Here is a 16,287-nt window from a genome sequence, read left to right as displayed (position 1 = left end):
TGGACGATTAATAACTATTATTTATCTGTTGCTCGATTAATAAAAACCTTAGCCTGGACATTGCTTGGCTCCGTTAATTGACATTGGCGAACTAGCGTACTGAATCATGATACTATAAGCTGGCTAATGAATTTGACTCGTAAACGACCACAGCATGAGTTAACGCTAACTAACGTCAAGTCGTGACTCGTGAGTTAGCTAACGTTAGACAGATAACGTTAAAACCTACTGCAATCTGCTTGCTACCGTTAGCGAGATCTAGCAGCTGTGCACTTTGATGGTGCTGGGCTAACCAAGGCATCTTAGCTCTGTGCAGTTTGTTCGTGCTCGGTTAGCTACCGTTCAAAATCTGTTGGAACTATTTTTCTATTTTAACTATTTGGAAGAAAAAAAACATTCAATTTAATTCAATTACTTTATTATTTATGACAGTATTCATAAGTAAATTATACATGTAAGCATTGAATGCGGCTGTAAAACGCAAATATTGAGAAATATTGCTTAAAAATAAGCAACCTTCTATGCACACATTATTATTAGTAGTAGTAGTAGTATTTTTAATACATTGAGATGTAGCTAAATCTATTGTACAGTAGGCTAATATCATTATTTCTGTAAATTTTTTCAAAGCTAAACCGAACTTTTACTTTGACGGGTTGCCGTGAAGAACTTTGAGTTTCTGTGTGTGTATGATATGATGATAGTTTTTCTCAAAACGGTAAAATACTCATGAAGTGACTCTCACACCGTGTCCTAACTACACGCGACGCGATACAATTCCAGCGACAGCAAGTGTGTCTGTCCACACTAGACGCGGCGCGACTGTGAGACGACACACGTCAATCAAAAAACCACAGCCATTCAGAACAGCGTGTGGGCGGAGTCTCTCTGTGAAAGCGCACTGCTGGCCCACACTCGCATTGGAAATGGGTAAGGACATAATCAAATCAAGAAATAACATTATTAAAAATTAAACATTAACAAAATATACTCATTGCCTAATTTTGTTATGAAGTACAGTTGTATGTTTGCATAGAATTCAGTTTGAACGCTATATTATATGCTTTCAAAATCTGAGGTAAATTATCCATTATCGCTTGTGGCGCAGTGACCTATTTTTAACTAAAAATAAATAATGTGTACTCATAACCAGTGTAATCTCTTTATATGACAATCAGTTTATTCAATGAGATCTCTGAGTGGGCGGATCTGTCAGCCGCGACGTCGCAGAAATAGGAACCGTTTCTAAATTAGAAACTTTGCGTGTCGCCGTCGCGTCTGGTTAGGACAAAAACTCTGATTAACATGGAAAAGATACCTTTTATCGCGTGTCGCAGCGTCGCGTCGCGTATAGTTAGGACACGGTGTCAGAGTGGCTCTGGAGATGAATTTCATCATATCATCATATCGTGAGGCAGCAGAGACTGAAAACAGCACGACCGTCACTCGTTCTTCAGTGTGTGTGTGTGTGTGTGTGTGTGTGTGTGTGTGTGGTAAATGAAACCGTGCGTCTGTGCCATTCATTCACACAGAGAAAAGCAGAACATGCAGGGTTAATATTTAAATAGTCTTTTTGCAGTTTAATATACACAGACACTATATCATGGTATCGGCTACAGTGCTCATAGTAAAAAAGTTATTCTGGAGCCCCGTGCACACATAAACACGGGAGCGACTGAAAGCCGCTGCCTATTAGTGGGTATCGAATATACCCGGTACTACAGAAATGCTGGTACCGTCAGATTTTCAGTACCGTCTTGGTACCGAAGTACCGGTACTTTGACAACACTATTGGGAATTCTGTGAAGAGGTTGCTGTTTCGTCCTCCATTATGCAATGTTTCGGTCTCCCACGTGTGTGTGGCTGTACCTCCGGGAACGGTGCAAAAAAGAAATGACGACGCAAAAATATGACGTCATCGACGCACCGCTACAGCACTAATCAATGGATCTTCATCTTCCCTGTCTTTAGACTGAGAAGGTACTTTTTGTGATTCTATACTTTAAATTTGTTTTTCGACAGCATTGGCACATGTAGCGCCATCTACTGGCTGGTCAACTCCAGTGTTTACATTGTTTCCCTCAACATTTATCTCAAGTGCTTCATCTATCACTTCATAAACGGCAGTATTATTCTCTTGAACATTGTTTTTGGGAATTGTTTGTGAACCTGCCGAAACGTTAAAGCTCTCTTGTTTGGGACATGTTTGTTTCTGATGTCCATGTTCGCCACACAAAAAACACAGCATATGATCTGAACTGATAAAGATTGTATAATCTTTACCCTCAACTGCTATTTTTAGCACCAGATTAAGCTGCTCATTTTGCGAATTCGGTATCATGTACGTGAAGCATCGGAAAGACATGACATGTTAAAAGTTTGGATTTTTAAGGCCCAAAGGAATCATCTTAATTGGAGCAGTTCATTTTCCATACCGTTCAAGAATTTCTTTTACAGTTCCTTCTTTTATGAACGGTGGTACGTTTGAAAGTACAACTTTCTTGGAAGGCTCATTTGACAAAGGCAGTACCAGTAGAAAAAAATGTCATTCACAACAAGTCCTTTCTCTAACAGTTCATCAACCAATGAAACTTATTTAAGAAATATAACAAGCGCTCTGTTCATTCTTGAGGCAGATTTAATATTTAAACCACCGACATGTTCACTGATCGCTATCAGTAGGCTACATCCTCAAATGACATGGAGTCAGGCGGCATACACTTGCAACCGCGGTCGAGTCAAACGTGAAAAATCGCTGCCTACCTCCATACCGGTGTGCAATTTTGAACTCAGTTAAGCTGAAAATTTTACTTTAAAACCAGTTTAGAATATTAAGGAGAAATGAAAAAGAGAATGCTAAAAAAACAACGTGCTCTAATCCAAACAGTCTTGCCGCTACCCACAGTCCTCAGAGAGAGGGAGAGAGAGAGCACTCGTTCCCGGGAACATGGCTGTCATTGCTGATTCCTGTGCAGTTGTTGGAAGAAAGACTCTTGAGCGCTAGTCTATTTTTAAGTTAATTAAATATAAATGGATCAACTTGAGGCCATTGTTCTGGTGATAATGCTCTCTGAAGTGGTGCCCAGTCCATAAATAGCTTGAGTCTGTTCAACCAATTACCCTTGATTGGAAAAGCTGACGAAGGTCCACTTCTGCTCGCAGGAGGGGAAGCACTACATCTGCAGCACTTAACCTATCTGTCGCTACACTAGCTGTCTGAATATAGAGACAATCACATCAGCTGTGACCACAGGTCACCATAACTTGAAATATTTAAATGTTGAGATGCTGCGGGTCATTCTCTGAAACTCCGCCTTTTCTAGTGTGATAAAAGTAAACACCTGTCTATGACACAAGCAGCAGGTGAAGGGTCAGGTGAGAGGAGACGGAGCTTGCTCTATGATTGGCTGATGATCACACACCTGTCTATGACACGAGCAGCAGGCGAAGGGTCAGGTGAGAGTAGGCGGAGCTTGCTCTGTGATTGGCTGATCACACACCTGTCTATGACACGAGCAGCAGGTGAAGAGTCAGGTGAGAGGAGGCGGAGCTTGCTCTGTGATTGGCTGATCACACACCTGTCTATGACACGAGCAGCAGGTGAAGGGTCAGGTGAAAGGAGGCGGAGCTTGCTCTGTGATTGGCTGATCACACACCTGTCTATGACACGAGCAGCAGGTGAAGGGTCAGGTGAGAGGAGACGGAGACGGAGCTTGCTCTGTGATTGGCTGATGATCACACACCTGTCTATGACACGAGCAGCAGGTGAAGGGTCAGGTGAGAGTAGGCGGAGCTTGCTCTGTGATTGGCTGATCACACACCTGTCTATGACACGAGCAGCAGGTGAAGGGTCAGGTGAAAGGAGGCAGAGCTTGCTCTGTGATTGGCTGATCACACACCTGTCTTTGACACGAGCAGCAGGTGAAGGGTCAGGTGAGAGTGATTGGCTGATGATCACACACATCAGAGTCAGACCAGCTCACCCCTGATGACCGATCGTGTGCTGTCAGATCAGAGCCTGCAGTCGTACAGGACAGAGACGGCTGTGAGAACTGAAGGAGAGCAGCGTTAGCTGAGCAACAGTAGGAGAGAGTGAGCGCTGAGCTGTGAGAAACACATCCAGGGGCTCAGAGGGAGATTAGCTCACGTCACAGACATATGTGCTCTTATTTATAGCAGCAGATCCTCTGAGGCCCGAGGGCTGCTTACTGAGGTATTACTGAAGACCTGGGCATTCACTGCGCTTCTTCCTCATGAACACACATCTACACACTGCTCAATAAAACAGCCTAGTGTATTTCATGAACATACAGCACATCTCCACACTGATGAATAAAACAGCCTTGTGTCTTTCTGCTGTATAGTAGTAGATTTACAGTTCATCACAGTTAGCAGAAAATCACAATGACTAAACAGCAAAATATCCAGTGTAGTTTGGAGTTGTTTTTATGGTGTTCATTTATCAGAGTTAGGCCTAAAAAGTGTTGATTCTGGTGTTGATTTGAATGGCATCAACAATTGCAGAGTAAATCAGTGGTCGGAGTCAGCGTACAGCGAGTTGACATAATTGACACTGGTGATGAGTTGATCCAATTTCCAGTCCTTGCACATTATTTCCTTTTTGATTAATGGCGGACGACCACGAGGAGAGGAGTATTCAAACAGGTAATATTTTATAACCACTTTTTTTTTTTTTTTACCAATTTTCATGTTTAGTTTACATTTCTCACCATTCAGAATAATATAAGTATGTTTCACAACATTGCCTGAGTGCTAACATTATTTCCTTTCAGATAACACGACAGACCACCGATGATCTCGAGGCCGTTTGAGGTAAGAGTTGCATAGTTTGTTAGTTCGCAGTTTTTAACTTAAGTAATTTCTGTGATTTGTTTAACTTAACTGTTTAATTAGTTAAATTAACGCCAATAACGCAGCATCTATATTCCCTTTCTTGGGGCTCACGTTATTTGTGCTGCCAAAATAAGGCATTGTAATGCATTTTTATCTCCAATATTTTAGTATAGGGTAAGTGTACCTATTAAGCCCATGTACCCTTTAAGCCCACTTTCAACTTTGAAGTCTAATATAAAAAAGAGAAAATCATATTTTTTGCTGCTCCTTATTTTAACCAATCCAGTGATTTGTAACTTACCTGACATTTTTTATTGCATGTTAAACACATTTGGCAATGTTAAGTTAGCCCCACTCATGTGCATGCGGTCTCAGGGGACCTCAAACAAAGACACCCAAAAACTTTGGTGTTTCTGGACCCTTCAGAAATCAACACATTTCTGCAATTTTCAGCCATTCTTTTGGTAACTACATTGATATTATGTCAAATAATAATTCATAATTTTATATAATTTTCCTTTAAATGGAAAGATGAATTTTATTAGTTTGCGCTCAAAGCTAATCTCAGGTCAAACCATTAGCCTTACTGGAAGATAGACTGCTGAAGAATTAAGCATGTGAACTACAAACACTACATATTTTGTGATTTATTTTACATTAATTTACAAATAAATACATCATAAATTGTTTTGTTGGGAAGATTATTTTCATAAATTAACTTTTTTTAAAGATGGGCTTAAATGGTACAGCGCCATAAAACGCATGCAAACTAGAGTCAACACAAGCTAACCTTGAATGAAAAAAACATAACATTTCTCAATGTGGGCACAATGGAAATTACTATGATGCTTTGTCCACAGTATATTTAAGCTCCTTGCATGTCTGTGTAAACATATATTATATTTTTTAAAGGAAAACTGTCTTTTTTTCACCTTTACTGACTGTGGAACCATTTAAGCCCACCTTATGTGTTTCAATGAGGAATCCCTCAAATTACAAAGTTTAATCAACTTTGTGAGAGAAATTGTTTAATGACCTATTAATTGGATACTTCATGTGGAATTTTGACTTAATGTGGAACCAAGCCGACTCAAGGCTCCATACTTAGGGCATGGGAGGACCACTAGTGGACCCCCCCTAACCCCTGAGTCTGGCTTCCTTCCCAGGATACACTCGGTCAAAGTTCCAGCTTTGACCAGGCATAACTCCAGAATCAAGCCAACTTAAGGCTCCATACTCCCGGCGTGGGGGCCCCACTAGAATACCCCCTGAAAGCCAAGAGTATGGATCCGCAACTTGGCTAGGCTCCTGAGATGCTCCAGAGTCAAGCCGACTGAAGGCTCCAGACCACCGGCCTGGACCCCCAGCCACTAACACCTACCAATCACACCCAGGGCTCTAATCAAACATTAGCAAAATTATTTTTTTGAATGCTTCCCTGTCACTGAATAAATATATCAATGTTTTACTTATTTTAAAAAAATTATATTGTATAAATCAATCATGATGTGGGCTTATTTGGAACACACGCGGGCTTAAATGGTGCCAAAGTACCAATTAAGCCCATGCCAGACTTCTGACTTTATTAATAAAATATCTTAATTGTATATTCTAAAATGTACATCAACTAATAAATACATTTTCAAATGTGAGATTAATCTTGCATTTTAACAAATAATTTTTCTTATAAACCATGTCAATATCTATGAAAAAAACCTAGACTTAGATTTTGGTGGGCTTAATGGGTACGTTTACATAATATATGTGTGTGTATTGTGTATAATTATTTTGTATATATAAATACACGCTCATGCATGTATATATCTGAGAAATATTTGCATTTGTATACTGCATATATATTTTTATATGATTTATATTATATATAAATAGAACTATTTTATATATAAATAACACATTTTTCTTAAATGTATGTATGCATGTGTGTGTATTTATATATACAATATAATTATACACAATACACACACATATATTATGTAAACACAAACTTTTATTTTGGATTCGATTAATCGCGATTAATCGTTTACAGCCCTAGTTTGGAAGTAATGAGAGAGTAATTAATGACATCATTTTTTTCTAAACTAACCATTTAATTTGATTTGTGATGGAAAATTCTTGCTTCAGAAGTTAAGAACATTTAGACAAAGCCCTGTTTGATTTAATGCCTTTAGAGAAAACATTAAAATTGTGTTTTGCTTTTCTCTGTCAAGAGTTTTCGCCCACAAGATCCTCAACCCCCAGCACATGCACGGATACTCTTTCACTCTCTTCAACTGACCATGAAGAGACAGAGAAAGCAGTGCAAAATCAAACAGCAATGGTCAGCAACAGTTTTAACATAAAAGCTGAAAAGGCAAAACGGGTATGTATGCATATTCTTTATTATGGTTAACTTGTCCATATAATAATTATTTCACCATCTTAGTAGTCTTCATGTGTTCACCTGTATTGTGGTCATGTTTAATCAGATCACTGGAAAATGCACTGGAAAAAACAATCTGGTGGTGAGGAAGTGCTTGAAGAATACCAGACAACTAAAACTTTAAAGTACAGAACCAGACGTCAGCTTGTTAATATTGTTGTCAGTCACATGACATAGATTCATGGGTAAGACTTCAATGCACAGATACAAGAAATACACACAGCTGTGTCAATTGATGTAGAAAACAAGGTTAAGTTTACCATTAAAGGGCACCTATTATGACATTTAAAATGTTCCTAATGTTGTTTTGGGAGTCCCCAACAAGAGTTTTACATGCATGCAATGACAAAAAACACTTTTGTTGTTGTATAATATGCATTTATTTTTACCTGATTTGCTCACCGACTCCCAAATGATTCGTTCAACGACTCAATTTTCCAAACCCCTCCTTTGCGCGACGCTAATCTGCGATTGGTCAGATGACCCAGCAGTGTTTACAGAGATAATACTTATTGTTTAACACGGAGTACAATGATGCTTTTATCAATTAAATTGTGTTATAATAATGATTATAGTCCACTGCTTTGTAGTTTGTAGTAAAAAACTAAAAATAAAATAAAGAATTTAATGTTATGTTAGCGAGCATAGCCCAGAGTTCATATTGTAAAAGCACATTCAGTCTTTGTTTGCATTAGCCCGATGCATAAACATAACGTTTTTATAAATAAAAAAATGCAGTTACGTTACTACGAGGTATTACTCTATTCTTTAAGACACAGAGAAAAAGCCTAGGTCTTCTAACGATTCATAAAAATGACTCCGAGTCGACTCTTACTTTTGAAAGACAATAACTTTATATACGGTGCACTTTCATATTTCAAACTTTGCAGGATGTTTTTGTTCACTTAGATCTATGTTACACACTACATGAAAGGTAAATTTCAAAATTCCATAATAGGTGCCCTTTAACCTTTTTTTTTTTACATTACAGCATTACATGAGAATCCCCACTTGTGCTTTGGGCATTATTTCCCTCTTTCCTAGCCTGAGAGACCCGTTTAAGAGCTATGTAAGAATCTTTAGTATTGATGTACTTGAAACACAATCTAGTTTGACATGAAGTTATAAGCTCCTTTTTTGTGGCATGTAATAGGAGTTATCTATTTATGTAACGTAATGACTGTTCAGATTTTACAAAAAGAATTCTCGTCTTTTTAACAGGAGCATTTCTACAATCCGGAAAAGGGAACAGGGTAAATCTCCTGGCGCCTTAAAACTTTGTTGAGGAAGAACCCAAAACATGTCCGTTTGGAGATGACTGAAAGTGGAGGACCAAGTCGACGGAGGATAGATGATGTGCAACAACTTGAAGGAGATGCATGCAAAGGGGCAAGTTCTTTCCTTGTCCACACAGCTGATGAAGCTGAAGTTGTGTAGAAGATGAAGGAAACTTTTAAGCATAGACAAGAACTGGTAAATAATCCTGAAAGATCAGCTGACGTCCTTGATGTCTTCCCAAGATATTTGGATGTAAAAGGATTGGTAAATAAAACAAAAATTGTTTTAAGTGTGTTTTAGATATGCCTGCTTTTTGTTATTTTTTTATAAGGTTACTCTTTAACATAATTGACCCTTCGCAGGGAGCTTGATTGACAGGCGATCTGACCAATCATACTGCACCATCCGCCATTTTGTCTGACAAAGCAGTCAGGAGAGTTAGATTAACATGGGAGGATTTGAATTTAAAAAACGGAGTGTACTGACGCCTTTCCGCGGTTAAAACAACATTCCTTCTTATGTTAATTCATGTTTATTTGATTCTTCAGCAAGTTTTATTGTGGATACAACTCTTTAAATCAGGGATGTTCAACTTCGGTCCTGGAGGGCCACTGTCCTACAGAGTTTAGCTTCAACCCTGACAAAAGCTCTTTTCTAGTAATCCTGAAAACATTGATTAGCTTGTTCAGGTGTGTTTAATTAGGGTTGGAGCTAAACTCTGCAGGACAGTGGCCCTCCAGGACTGAAGATGAACATCCCTGCTTTAAATAATTCATGGTGCTCAATTGTTAAATACTTCAGGAGAACAGTCATGCCTTTAGAAATTCAAGGGGAAAACACTTACATCTATGTTCCAACATCTATGTTGTAAACTGTGGTCTGCAGGAACGTTATGCTTAATTTCATAACGACATCACCACATAACCACCCTTACAACACAGACACGTGCATATGAGGATTGAGACTCAATGCAGAACTACATCATCCCGCATCAAAGTTGAATATCAAGGTGATTATTCACTAATCACCAAGAGTGCTCCTTATTAAAGACATGCATTATTCTCATACGGTTCTTGTTTGAGCCGAGATGAAAACAGCATCATTGTTCGTCAGCATAGCACATTAACAAAACCTTTAATGACACTAATAACAATACAATTACAATTTCATAATAATAATAATATCACTAAAACGATAAAGGCCTAATAACAGTCTTTAGATCCGAACACAGCACAAATCATTATGAAAATCCAAAGCAGCAACTAGTTTAAACACAACTAGCCTAGTTTAACAAGAAATATTGATACTTCTCATGTTTTCACTGTCATTATTAATGTAATGTAATTTAAGCCAGATAATTAAGACAGTTGATAGGCTACCGTTATCAGCTTTTGTTATGCATTGACAGATGCCAGAAGCTCGGCCAGGTTTCACTCTCTGGGAATAAGTGAGTGAGTGTACGTGCACGTTCTTAACCCGGTTATACTGAATCAGCAGACAACGCATGTGGTAATGAAACACGCTAACCTGTTTCCTTTATCAGTGTAAGGTTAAAAACGGCTAAACGCTAACATCACAACAGACATAATAACAGATATTAAATACTCTTGAGTCAGACACTGATGATTAGACTGTTTTTACCTCACCACCAGGAAATAACCAGCCCGCCCAAGGATGAGAATAACCTGATTTATTAATAAACACCCTGCATTATAATAGCAAAATAAATAAAAATATTATCATAAATGTATGTTTTTGTTGTTGATGTTTTTGAACGTTTTACACTTATGTCATTTCTAGTGATAAATTACTATTGTACTAATTAAAGTTAGTTAACATCAATTTTAAATGTTTAAAATATTTTAAGCCTGTTACGAAAATAAATGTTAACAAATAACATTATAAAAATTAACAAATAAAAATTAAAAAACGCCCTGTTGGCAGGCTCTGACGTATGTAGGCGCGCTGTTAGCTGATTGGCGCATACGTTGGAGGTGCCTTCGCCATTGGATGTGCAGTTGCTGCAGTACAGCCAATGAGTGAGCCAGTCTCTCACTTTGCTAGCTGTGCAGCTGCAATGCGCTTTACATTTTAAGCTTCAATAAATCTGAGGAAATGAGTTTCCCCACTGCGTATAGCTAAGCAAAATACGAAGAGAACGTTCGAAAGGGAACTGAGCATCTCAAATTATAATATCAGGCATTGCATTTAATCACATAGTAGGCTATACTGTAGCCTACTACAACTTACATCTGCACAAAAGGACGTGAATGTGCACGTGAAATTGACCATGCTAGTTTGAAACGCTAACTCCCGTTGTGGATTTGTTTTCTTCCCTTAGCAACAGCGCTGATACACAGACAAATAAAGCACAGAGAATTTACAACATTCCATCAAAATCCTGTTCTCATTATAATGCTGAATATCTCATGCGCTGCACATCTTGCACTTCATTTTATAATCAAAGTGATTACAGTCATCACTGCCCGTTAACAAAGCCGTAATGAGAAACAACTTTAAATAAAACAGGTTTACTGTTAAAAACAATATGAGAACAAAAAAAAAAAACACTGCTGCATTTTATCCTAAATGATTTTGAAAAATGAATAACGGCCCATTAAAAAGAATACGACTGTCTCAAATAACTAATAGCAAACCACAACCATCCAATCTCCAATCAATTCCCCATACACACAATCAAGCCCCGCCCACATGTGTTCTTGTTTCAGAAGCGTTTCACTCGATACACGAGAAAAGACCAGCACAACTTCCCTTTCATGATGATTTTAAATGCCAGTCATGACAATCAGAATGCCACTTGTTTTCTGTGTTTAATTTATGGAAAGTGATTTTATAATTCTGGTCTGAGTTTAAGTCAATATGAAATCAAAATTGACCCTATTTACTTTGTTAGCACATATTAGTCTTGTGGTGAACAATTAATCAGTGCAAGTTAATACACAGAAAAATTGCCGTGGTAATCTTTAATCAAAATCTGAAAAGTTACTTCCGGTCTGAAAAGGCATTCCTTTTCTGATGACATCAGTTGACGGCTTGGGTTGAAAACGCTTAACCACTCCCCTCAAAGCTTTACTCTGCTATGAGCAGAGATGGAGAGGAGGAGCGCTGAAGTAAAACCCTGCCCTCTGTTCTATATTCCCTTTCACTGGGAAATACGTCACAACAACACTGGGGAAAAGTTGTTTGCAACTTCCGGTTCACGTGGACTTTAAAGGGGTGGTTCAGGATTTTGGACATCGGACCTCATTTTCAAGTTAGCCTAGTTGTTATTCATCAGTGGAGACAGTTTTCAAAAATGTTCATCCAGTCCTTCCAGTTGCTTAGTTCGCCGATGCTAGGCTAGCGCGAGTCAACGGTATAAGCTAGCCTGCCATTAAAAACTGTTTTACCCACTCCACAGTACACCAAAATCAAATAAATTATAACGCCAGACTGTCGATGTAAATGTCTATTGAGAGAATAATGTTAGAAATCAAACTACCCTTTCATTGCATTGCAAGAGTTATACTTTGTTCCCTGTATTTACAAGCACAGTCTACAGCAGCGGCGGAGTGATATTAAGTTACCTAGGCAACCGAGAGAGTCTCCACATGACAAAAGTGTGTTTACCTGCCGCTGACACTCATCACTACAGAAGCAGAGGATATTTCACTAAGAAATCAACATAGGACTATGGCCACGTTTGAAAGCCATGCCAATGTTTCAGACTTTGGAGACGAGGAATGTGTTTTATTCAACGAACCGTACATGTATGAGCCGGAACACACAGACGAAGAACTAATCGAGATGGATGCTAAAAGGGCAGAAATTGAACTGTAACGTTATCTCCACTAACGTTGTCATTGTCATTCTATCAGTTATGAAAGGGACTAGCTTCATAGATAGCTATAGTAACGTTAGCCTAACAAAAGTACCTGTTCATCTGCTGTTGGTGTATAAAGACGGCTGGAACTGCATTCCTTGTCAGTGACTTATGAACGTTTCGATGATGGGGGTTTTCAAAGTCGTCTGGTCTAAAATCATCACTACAAATTCGCAACTTTAATAGTCTCTGCCGGTGTCTCGTTGTCCAAGCCAGCAGAAAGAAGTCACAGTTGGTTCCTTTCTGGATCTCTCAATGGAAATTTGTGGAAACTTTTTGCATGACCGTCTATTTGGTTTATTTTTACAATTTCGAAATGCACAACGGATCACCATGTTGCCAATTCCTTAGTTTACAATCGAATGTTTTTCAATATCGTTGTTCATGGCTACTACTAGCTAGCTAGACGGGATAGTGCGCGTTTCTGTTCTGTGTTTACTTTTCGGCGCAGTACTACTAACCGGAGCAAAGTAAAATTCCGCCGCTGCTGAGAAACTAGTTCCTGTAAATGTAATGCGATCATTGAGATGTAAGAGAACCGGTAGTTTGATTTCTAACATTATTCTCTCAATAGACATTTACATCGACAGTCTGGCGTTATAATTTATTTGATTTTGGTGTACTGTGGAGTGGGTAAAACAGTTTTTAATGGCAGGCTAGCTTATACCGTTGACTCGCGCTAGCCTAGCATCGGCGAACTAAGCAACTGGAAGGACTGGATGAACATTTTTGAAAACTGTCTCCACTGATGAATAACAACTAGGCTAACTTGAAAATGAGGTCCGATGTCCAAAATCCTGAACCACCCCTTTAAGCTCATCCTGCAATACTAAACAAGACCACAGGGAAATGACAAAGGACTGCATTCTATACAGATTCATTCTGAATTATTAAACACACCAAAATACAAATGACCAAATAAAAACATTCTGAATGTGTGAAAACTCGGCGGGTCGATGTCATCAGTTAACAGTTCCTCTGTCAGAACAAGCAATCGTGTCGTGTCTATTTAAAGCGTCTGATGTTCATGTGTTCATAAACACCACACTGATCCTCACAAACTTCTCTAAAACACTTAGAGAACATTCATTATGATAACAACACAAATATATTGAACTGTGATCATGCAGAAATACGATGTTATAGCGTCCAGCTTTATTAGTGACACAGACACTGGTCTTTATCCCACTAAGAGGTGTAGTTTGTGTATCTTGTGTTCATGAGGTTGTGTGTTTCAGTCTGTGTGTCACACAGCGCGAGGAGAAACGGCTTGGGCTCCGAAACAATCACAGAACACTTACAAGAGAGAGGTGGTGCTTTGTTAAAAAAATATTTAATTTAGCTTATTAATAATAAAATTGGTGAATTAGATGAATACATTGTAAGTCATCTCACGGCTCCCCTGGAGGATCACTGAGGCTCCCTGCAGGGAAATAGTGTACCAATTGTAGAATATTTCTTATTTTGTAAAAAAAAAAAAAAAATTACGTTTAATTTGAATATTATAAAGGGGATTTTAGTTATGGTTCATTTGAATTTAGTACTGTGCATCCCCACAAACAAGAACCTGCCGTTCTTTGTAGCTTTTTGTTTAATTGTTTTAAAGCACAACTGTAATTTTTCAAATGCAATTATTTTGTCAAAACTGAGTAGCTGACAAACATGGTTACCTTTGTGATTTAAGCTAAATTAAATCAAAAGAAAATAAAGAAAAAGCAAAGATAAACCGTCCAGCAGTCAGAGTGCATTATAAAAGCATTGCACTTCTGGACATCACAAACCAACATGACCAACCCCAAACAGTGTGATCATTCAACTCAACATCATTTTAACCTGTGCTTGTTTTCACCATTACAATACGGTGTCACTTCTGTCTCCAAATATAACATTTACTGAAGAAATAGTGGATTTTGGCATGCAATACTCATGGGAAGTGTACTCCATCTGCCACTATTTTAACATGCATTTAGCTATTACCTTGTGATTATTCCTCTGCACACACAGCTTGCATTAGTTCAAGTTCAGTTCTACTTAAACATTCGTCACAATGCAGGACCGTATTAAATAATGGGGCTAAAACTATTCTGAACACACTTATTGACCAGCTAAAGGACGTAAAACGTTAGCTTACACATAGGGGAAGTTTAACTTGAAATCTTTAAACATTGAACTCCTTAATTGCAATCCGTATGGTGCTGATGATGATAATAATACTGATCATGATCAGACAGTTTTCAGAATTCAATCTGATGTCACTGTCACTCACTGAATATGAATCACGAGCAGTGTCAGAATGATGATTATCGACCATAACCGATCATAAGAGACTGAGAAATCCATTGCTGAAACCAGTCAAACCCCGTGAATATAATAAAGCACGTATGTGCTGAGTTATTGTTGGTCCAGCCAGCATCAGTTGAATGTGGATGAGGAGTTGTTAAGCAGCTTATGGCGAATCTCAGTGTGCATCGCGAACACAGAAACACACCGTGTAAACACACAGTGTAAACACAGCGACATTACCTCTGGTGTGGGACGTCGAGTCACGAGTGTCCATCGATGAAGATTAAACACCTCCTGAGACTAGTGCCATTACATTCCCAGTGTTTAAACTCGGTCCATATCGACAGAATGCGACCACAGAGTGTGTGAGCGCGCGCCCGCCAAGCGCGTCCACAGCTGCTGAACGAGCCGCATCACATACGCGTGCACGAGGCCGCGCGCTGCTGTCGCTGTTTATCTGATAAACGGACTTAAAATCATCAAACATTAATTCATAAACTCGGTATACCGGCTACAGAAGCAACGACACAACACAATGCGCTGCAGCTCTTTCGTGTAGATCGGGTTTTAATGGAGGAAAATCCGATTATTTACAGCTGCTGATGCTGGATCACTAATCCATGCACAAAATCGTTCGGTTTTCGAATTATTTTATGAAAAGATATTGAGATCAAATGTTAGGCTTGGTATAAAGAGTGAGGATCGACCCAAGAACCCAGAGAGTTCAGAAACTACACTTCAGCACGGCTGCAAAAGTTGAACAGACAAACTTCTTTGGTGGATTAGCATTAAAACGTGTATGGTTTCGTTTGGTTAACTAAAGCGTTATTTTTCAGAGTTACTGAACACTAGTTAATGTAACGTTAAAGGAATTTTAACTTGACCATCTTTACATAAGCTAAAAGGTCTGCAGGGCCGGTGTTCTGTCGATGTAGCATACTTTGTCAGAATAGCATACCGGAAGTTGAGTTCTCTTACGTAGAGTTCTCTCGTACTGCGTCGAAGAACGCTACGGGAAAGATATTTCTTTGTCGAGATTGAAGCCTAAAATTAATCCTTAATTTTGTAATAATGTAAAACGCTTTTCTGAAGCATACAACCTAGGCGGAGCAATACAGCTCACCCATTGGCTGCTCTGCCAGAAAAGCACAGCCTATGCGAGGCCAGGACGCTGACCAATGAGGGCGCTTCGCGCCCTTCTGCGTCACCTCCCGCCCAAACAGGCGTGGCCTAGGCCTATAAATACGAGCATAGCTGTCTAACACGCCGATTTTCTTAAATTCACGAAGCTGCACGCATCGTTGGATTGGATTCGAGCCGCCACAGCCGTTTGGAACAAGCACCTCAGCAGGACGCGCCTCTTACCTGAAGCCGCTGGTCATCGCCGCCTTCAGCCGCCGTTCCCTGCTGCGCTTCTCCGGCGTGGAATATCCTTTACATTATGTGTGTGTGTTTTGTGTGTGTGTTCGCCGTCGCGTCACACAGTTTTTCCACACTAAAAGAGCCGAGCGTCTTTTTCAAGATGTCTCGCACCTCCTGTGGCTCGTGT

General features: G+C 39.2%; 1 protein-coding gene and 1 pseudogene across 2 annotated transcripts in view; one reads left to right on the top strand and one right to left on the bottom strand.

Moving 5' to 3' along the window:
• The window catches only part of lrfn2b (leucine rich repeat and fibronectin type III domain containing 2b), an 81,572-nt gene extending 65,883 nt beyond the window's left edge, over positions 1-15,689 (bottom strand). The window contains exon 1 of the mRNA XM_079584289.1: positions 14,979-15,689. The gene's annotated coding sequence lies outside the window, so the exon portion shown is untranslated. The remainder of the gene's footprint in view (positions 1-14,978) is intronic.
• Positions 4,629-7,471, top strand: LOC306983662 (annotated as a pseudogene). The gene is made up of 3 exons: positions 4,629-4,665; positions 7,083-7,238; positions 7,341-7,471. The product of its transcript is annotated as an uncharacterized misc_RNA (transcript).
• Positions 15,690-16,287: the final 598 nt, after the last annotated feature.

This window comes from Phoxinus phoxinus, assembly GCF_949152265.1.
Source record: "Phoxinus phoxinus genome assembly, chromosome: 16".
Lineage (NCBI taxonomy): Eukaryota > Metazoa > Chordata > Actinopteri > Cypriniformes > Leuciscidae > Phoxinus > Phoxinus phoxinus.
The sequence above is the reverse complement of the archived record's forward strand: the minus strand, read 5'-3'. Positions and strand labels throughout refer to the sequence as shown.